Genomic DNA, 7,898 nt, shown 5'->3' with positions numbered 1-7,898 from the left:
GCCATGGCAGAGGACCCAGGTGAGCTGTACCCAGATTCTTGACCAATGGAAACTGAGATAAAAATATGAGACATTTTAACCCAGTAAATTTGTGGGAATTTGTTATTCAGCAATAGAAAACTAATACAATTACCCAAGAGTGCAGGAGTGCTTTAAGAATAATAGAAAACCCTAATAAATGGATGCCTTTTTACAAACCAAATCAAAAAGTCAAAAATTTTCCCTCTGAAAACATAGGTGTTTCATGTATAATTTTAGAAAAATATCTGGAATAGTGATAATCCCACATATTATACAAATTTGGACAAAGAGTAAAAATTAAAAGCTGTTAAACTCATTACCTAGTACAATTTGCCCTAGGAATGCAAGAATGGGTTGGTATTTTTAAAAAAATTATCACTGTAAATCACCACATTAACCGATTAAAGACAAAAAGAAGAACTCTCAGTAGATCCTGAAAATATATCTAATAAAAATAACAATTATGATAAATCCTAGCAACTTGATAAACCGCTCTGCCAAGAATCAAAGCAATATCATACTTGAGAGGGAAGAACAGTCATTTTCTTTACTGTAAGCAAAATGCCAGCTTGCTCACTTATATAGCTCATAATCAGTAGGGTAATGGAAGTCCTATCCAAAGAAATATAACCAAAAAGTTGAGGGAAAAAAGTGGAAAATGAAAAAAATGTAACTTTCTTAAAAATCACAATGATGCTAAAAATCTAAGAAAATAAATATTAACTCCTCCATAGCTAGGATGTAGCTAGCAGAGTAACTGTATCAAAATATGAAAATAACAGCATTCAAACAAATCAGCAATAATGAAGAATATACACAAAAAAACAAGAAAAAGTATCACTGAACCTGACAAGCAAGTCAATATATTATATGAAGCTACAGAAAGTTTTCAAAAGTTAATGGAGAAATTTGCTAAATCTCATTGCATATAAAATTTTGACTCAAAATTTTAAAGTCTCTGTGATGTCAAAAGCATAATGAGTAATCTAAAACTGTTAAAAAGAACTGGGAAAGATATTCACATATAGGACAAAAAATGGCTAATTTAAATACACAATTAAAAAACAATAACTATGTACCCCCCCGCCCCCAAAAGACCAACATGCCAGTAAGACAAAAAACAACAAAAAGCCAATATCAAAAACGATAATCAACATAAGAGGAAACCAAAGGCTAATGAACATACTAATTTATCTATAACCCTGAAAATATTTTATTCTATTAAGTTAGTAAATATTAGATACTCTCAAAATCCCATGCATTGGTCAGGATGTGGGAAAACAGAAAAGAAGTAATAATAAACTGCTGGTAGGATTGTAAATTTGCTATTTATTTAAGAGACCATTTCTTTACTATATGGTAAGATTTAGTGTTCATTCTCTACACTCATCAAGAGTGTCATACGGAAACAAAGATTCCATGTAGCATTGCTTGAAAAGGCAAGTTTGGAAGAATTCTTGTTAGAAATGGAGAAGAATGGATAGGAAATATACATAAATGATAATCCCATAATCTGTGTGTACACTATTCTACCTTTATACTTTTCTGGATAATTTATGTATTTCATAATATACTTAAAAGTAAATAATAATAGTGAACATCTTGTAATGAATTTAAGAAGCCATATACATACGTAATAATCTGAAAAATTTATCTACAAATGAAAAGCTGAATAGCTTCATGAAACCTCAAGTCCCAAAATTCTCAGATAAAGAAATGAAACACAAATTTCCTTCAAAAAACAAAGTAACATTCAAGCTAGAGATAATAGGAAGTGTTTGTTATTAGAGTACAGCAAGTGATATGTGAGAATATCATCAGAACACAAAGAAAATATGTTAGATTTGGTTGGGAAGACTGACGGAGGTAAAGCTCAAGCTGAATTTTAGAAGACAATAATAAGATCACATCACTCAAGACCAGTGATTGGAATGAGAACAAAGCTCTAAATGACACCTGTAGGAAAACCTAATTTTAAGGAGTACAAGAACAGAAGCAGACACTTCAAAGAATAAAAAAGTACACACTCATTTATCCTGTGCCTGGCCATGTACTTGGCCTTTCACACGTATTTTTTTCCTACAAAATTATTATAAATAGATATTATCTCATTATAAATAGATATTATCTCATATCTCATAAATAGATATTATCTTGACATTATCTCATGTCAAGATAAAGAAATTAGGCTTAGAGAATTTAAAATGGTAAAATAAGTTACTCTTGATAGACACAAATAAGACTTTCCTGATTTTAAAATTCCTCTCTAATAACTAAACTTGATAAGCATTATAAAAGTGTGGCTTCACAAAAGGCAATGAAGGAAGACTCTCAAAAGAATTATAGATACAACAGAGGAGTGAAGTGAAAATTATACAATTTGAGGGAGTGACGGATGACATATACAGCGTCATAGAAGGAGGATGGAGGAAATCAGTATGTGTTCAGTTGTAAAATGACAGAGAAGTGAGGAACAAGGGATAATAAGTGTGCTATTTTGAGTGACTCTACTATGAAAGAAAGAAAATGAGAGAATGCTTATTAAAAATAATTATACGGATTTTTCATCTGAGAACATGTTATGGGTATTTAACAAATGATATTGTGATCTGTCGTTATCATACTGGAGGTCATAGCCAGTGCAATAAGGAAAGACTTTTTTAAAAAAATGTGGTATAGGGGCTTCCCCGGTGGCGCGGTGGTTGCGCGTCCGCCTGCTGATGCAGGGGAACCGGGTTCGCGCCCCGGTCTGGGAGGATCCCACATGCCGCAGAGCGGCTGGGCCCGTGAGCCATGGCCGCTGAGCCTGCGTGTCCGGAGCCTGTGCTCCGCAACGGGAGAGGCCACAACAAAGGGAGGCCCGCATACCACAAAAAAAAAAAAAAAAAAATAATAATAATAATAATAATAATGTGGTATAAAAATTGGAGACTTGGAAGGTAATAAATGTATTTCTTTTACAAATAACAAATAAAAGTGTATTTCTTTTACAACTAATATATATATGAACTACAATTAGACAAATCAAAATAACAGAATTTAGCAATGCAATTTATAAAAACCAACTTCTAAATATGAGGAAAAGCAATCAGGAAATAAAAGATAACATTTCTGAGAGCATAAGAAAGATAAGATGCACAGCAATAAATCTAGCAGAAGAGGAACATTAGCCCTCCCCTAAGAACAACAAAAATAGAGATATTCCAGGTTCAAGGTTTGGAAAAAACAATACTGTAGACATGTAAATTCTCTCCCAATTAATATACTGACTCAAAGCAACCCCAATAAAAATCCCCACAGGTGTCTTAGCAAAACTTGGTTAGCTGTTTCTAAAATTACATGAAAAAGAGTCAAGAAGAGCTTAGGCAATCTTGCAAAAGTATTAAAACAATCTGAGGAACTTTTGTTCTCAGATATACAGATGAATTATAAATATATAATAAATATGACAGAATACAATTGTAAACAAGTAGGACCCTATGGGGCCCTCCCAGGACAGATCCCACTCCCTAACCCATGCCCTCCACCTGCCTCTTACTTGTAGAAAAACTTTAGGCCCCTAGGCATTCCTCAAGTTCCAAAGAATAAATTTAATTGGAGAAGTGAGAAAATGCAGAAGCAAAGGAAAACAGTCAAGCAAGACAAAATAATAATAGTTTAGCCACTATACAAAGTCAAGGGCCTTTAGTTCCTCTTCAAGGGCTATAGATAATATTCTGAGCCATAGCCTTTGAGCTGTTTTACAGATACTGAAACCCCCACCAGGTGGAAGAAGTTAACTGTATTCTGACCACAAGCACAAAAAGACCCCAGACTGGTTGGAACCAGAAGGTTGATGATGTTGGTTCCTGACTGCCTCACCACCAACCAATCAGAAAAATGTCCACAAGCTGATCATGCGCCCCACAACCCCCTCCCTCACCCTGGTTAAAAACCTTTCCCTGAAAGCCATCAGGGAATTCTGATCTTTTAAGCACTAGCTGCCTCAACTCCTTGATTGGCACCCTGTAATAAATGCTGCACTTTCCTTCAGCACAACCCAGTGTCAGTAGACTGGCTTTATTGCTTGCAGGCATGAGAACCAAATTTGGTTCTATAACACAATTAGCTCAGAAATAGACAAGAAGAATACAATAAAGTGCCCAGAAATCTGACATTAAAAATTTGATATACAGTGAAATGGGGAAGAATTTGGATTTGGTAGTGTAGTGGGTCTATTGGACACCCATTTGCAAAACTATGAATCTGGAGGTGGCAGCACTGCAGTGGTGCTTTGGACTTGGTCCCAGCACTGTGTGGCTCTCCAGCTGGGGCCCTGTTCCAAGCCCTACCACTGACAGCATGAGCACGGTGGCAATGGAGAGAGATGAGCAAAGAGAGCAATACAGCAATAAGAGAGCTCCAACAACAGCAAACCAGAGACTGAAACAGGACTATCTTCCAATTTAGAAAGACTGGTACCTTACATGTGTGCTGAGCTCCTCCTTTCCAATATTCTTGAATGGCACTACAGTTCAGCTGCATCCATAAGGTTATGCATGGCAGATTCAAACAACTACAAATGAAAAATAGTGGGGAAAAAATTCCAGAAAATTCCAAAAAGCAAAACTTGAATTTGCCACCATGGAGGCAACTATTTACATAGTATTTACAACTATCTACTATCTACAAAGTATTTATATCGCTATTAGGTATTATAAATAATCTAGGGATGACCTGAAGTATAGGGGAGGGTGTTCATAGGTTATATGCAAACACTACCCCATTTTAAATGAGGAACTTGAGCGTCCTCTGATTCTGTGGGGTTTTGGAACCAATCCTTGGCAGATACCAAAGGACTACTGTATATGCACCAAAGTCCTGAGATGACTCCTTGTGAAAGTAGCTATTATCATGGACAACTAATTTTTTTCCAGGGAATTTTCTTTTAAACCTCCTAGTATTTATACAACTCCCAGTGGAAAATTTAAGTGCAATACAAAGCTGAGTCTTTTCATCATGGATTTCCCCACAGACAGCCTAGCCTAGTCCATCTCCACCATCCTGTCTGGGCAGTACAGAAACGTGGGACTTCAGCAAAAGACAACCGGCAGCACAAAGTTTAATGTTTAACTAAAAGACAACGTCTTTTTTGAATTACTGCTGAAGTCATGTAGGAAATTAAAAACATAAAGCACAAGAGGAACTCAGCAGCAGACCCCAGACTTTCCCCTTCCAAGACACGGTTCCAGACAGAGAGGGACACACACCATGGCCAGAAGGGGCTTCAGCTCTTCCATGTGGTTGGGTGGGGCTAACCTTGCTGGGCTAAAGCAGGTCAATCTGCACCAAGGTCCTGGAAGGTGCCCTGGTGACCCTGTTTGTTATCGTTGAGTTTGCAGCCTTGCCTACACTGTCAAGTAAGTTAATTACATGCTGAGAAGGGACAGCACAGGAGGAGCCCAGATGTGGCAGAGGTAGCTGGAGACGCTGGGTCCCAGCTTGACACAGGCTGGCAGCACGCATTATCCAGTGCAGGGCAGACCCACCAGACTCCTGGGGTTAGCTTATTAAAAACCTTAAGCAACAACAGCAACAAAAACAAAGTGTGCAGTTTGAATTTGAAGGAGATGCGAGATTCTCAGCCCTTGGGTGTACATTATCAGGTGTAAATGATGAGCAGTCCTCACGCTTTGGTTTTATACCTTATCTCCTGTATTATCTTTTGAACTGTTTTAGTAAACCTGTTTCATTTTATTAGATTTAGTCACTTAAAAATATAAAACTTGGGACTTCCCTGCTGGTCCAGTGGTTGGGAATTCACCTTCCAATTCAGGGGGTGCAAGGGTCCACATCAAAAATATCTTTAAAAAAATATAAAACTTGGTGCCTATCAAAATATCAGATATAAACATTTCTGAGTATTAAATGAAAGTAACATTGGTTAAAGTACCTAGCAAACTAAAAGCACCTAATAATGTTTGTTGCTTCTCAAACTGAATGACTTTGCCAAACTAAAATGACAAATGCACCTGTATGTAACTATTTTATAACAAACAAGTGTAAGTTATTTCACAGATCCTTTTAAATACTTCATCCATAAGAGAAAGTTTGGGACTTCCCTGGTGGTCCAGTGATTAAGACTCTGTGCTTCAGGGGCTTCCCTGGTGGCGCAGTGGTTGAGAGTCCTCCGGCCAATGCAGGGGACACGGGATTGTGCCCCGATCCGGGAAGATCCCACATGCCGCAGAGCGGCTGGGCCCATGAGAAAAGACTCTGTGCTTCCAATGCAGGGAGAACGGGTTCGACCCCTGGTTGGGGAAATAAGATCCCACATGCCCTGCGGCGTGGCAAAAAAAAAAAAAAATGTTCATTAACCATTAGTAAAATATTGCTTTCAAAATATTTTAAGGCATTGAAATAGATGCATACATGCCAAATTTTCAATATAGTAAAATGTAATGGAGTATTCTGAGTTAGAGAAGTATATAAAATAAATAAGATCACTTTTATAACCTGGATCATGTATACCTAATTACTCACTGCATTCACTAAAATCAATTCTAGGTGCACTGTAGACTTAAAGATATAACATATTATCTAGAAGAATATATATCTTGATATTTAAGATCTTCATAATATTGAGGTCAGGAAATATGCATTATATGGGCTAAAAAAGATAATTTGACCTACATTAATCTAACCAACTTTTATTCATCAAAAGATATTGAGAATGAATAAGCAAGTTATAGACTAACTTACAGTTGGTATTACTGACAACTAAAACCCAGAGTATATATTGTACTCTTTCAAATCAATGAGACAGTGTATTAATTTGCTAGGGCTGCTGAAACAAGTACCATAAACTGATGGCCTAAATAACAGAAAAATGTCACCTCAGTTCTGGAGGCTAGAAATTCTAGATCTAGGTGTCAGTAGGGCTGGTTCTTCCTCAGGGCTGTGAGGGAGAATTCTGTTCCATATCATTCTCCTAGCTTCTGATGCTTTGCTGTCAATCTTCATCTTCACATGGCAATTTTCCCTTGTATGTATGTCCAAATTTCCCCCTTTTTATAAGGACAGCAAGCATTAAGGTCCACCCTAAACCGGTAGGACCTCATCTCACCTAATTACATCTGCAAGAATCCTATTTCCAAACAAGGACACATTCTGAGGTATTAGGAGTTAGGTCTTCAACATATGAATTTCTGCGGGACACAATTCAAAGCAAAACAGACAACCCAATAGATCAAAACATGTAAAACATGTAAACACTGGAAGAGATTCTTATAAAATGAGTCAGCTAATAAACATGTGAAAAAGTACTCAACTTTTCAGTCAGCAGGAACCTGCAAAATAAAATTAAATTTCAGTATACCACCACTAAAATGGATGAAATGGAAAAGACTGATAATATTGATATCAGATTGGAAATCTTATACGCTGATGATGGTAGTTTAAGTCAGTCCAACTGCTTTGGAAAACTCTTTGGCATCCTCTACTAGAACTAAGTATTCGACAATTCCATTCCCCAGTATGTGTTGTAGCAGCACTGCTTGAAATAGATAAAAACTTAAAAAAACCCAGTACGTGTGATTGTGTATTTATATATGTATACATATTTGCATATTTATATATATATGTTTTATATATATATGTTATTTATATATATTTATGTATATATGTTTTTGTAGATTTATATAAAGAAGTATATCATAATGAGATAAAATAAATATTGCTTGGATGCATCTCACAAACAAGTTTGAGTAAAAGATGCCAGACACAAAAGAATATATACAGTAAAATTCCATTTGTACAACATACAAAAACAGACCAAACTATTTATGGTGTTAAACATTAGAGAGGTTATTACCTTGGTGGAGAATTGTTAGTGATTG

At 36.4% G+C, this 7,898-nt stretch overlaps 1 pseudogene; it reads left to right on the top strand.

The window, feature by feature from the left end:
* Nucleotides 1-4,260: 4,260 nt before the first annotated feature.
* LOC112063962 (ubiquitin-conjugating enzyme E2 J2-like) lies at nucleotides 4,261-7,505 on the top strand (annotated as a pseudogene).
* The last annotated feature ends 393 nt before the right edge of the window (nucleotides 7,506-7,898 follow it).

Source organism: Physeter macrocephalus, chromosome 1, assembly GCF_002837175.3.
Source record: "Physeter macrocephalus isolate SW-GA chromosome 1, ASM283717v5, whole genome shotgun sequence".
Classification (NCBI taxonomy): Eukaryota; Metazoa; Chordata; class Mammalia; order Artiodactyla; family Physeteridae; genus Physeter; species Physeter macrocephalus.
This window is presented reverse-complemented; position numbering and strand designations above follow the sequence as displayed.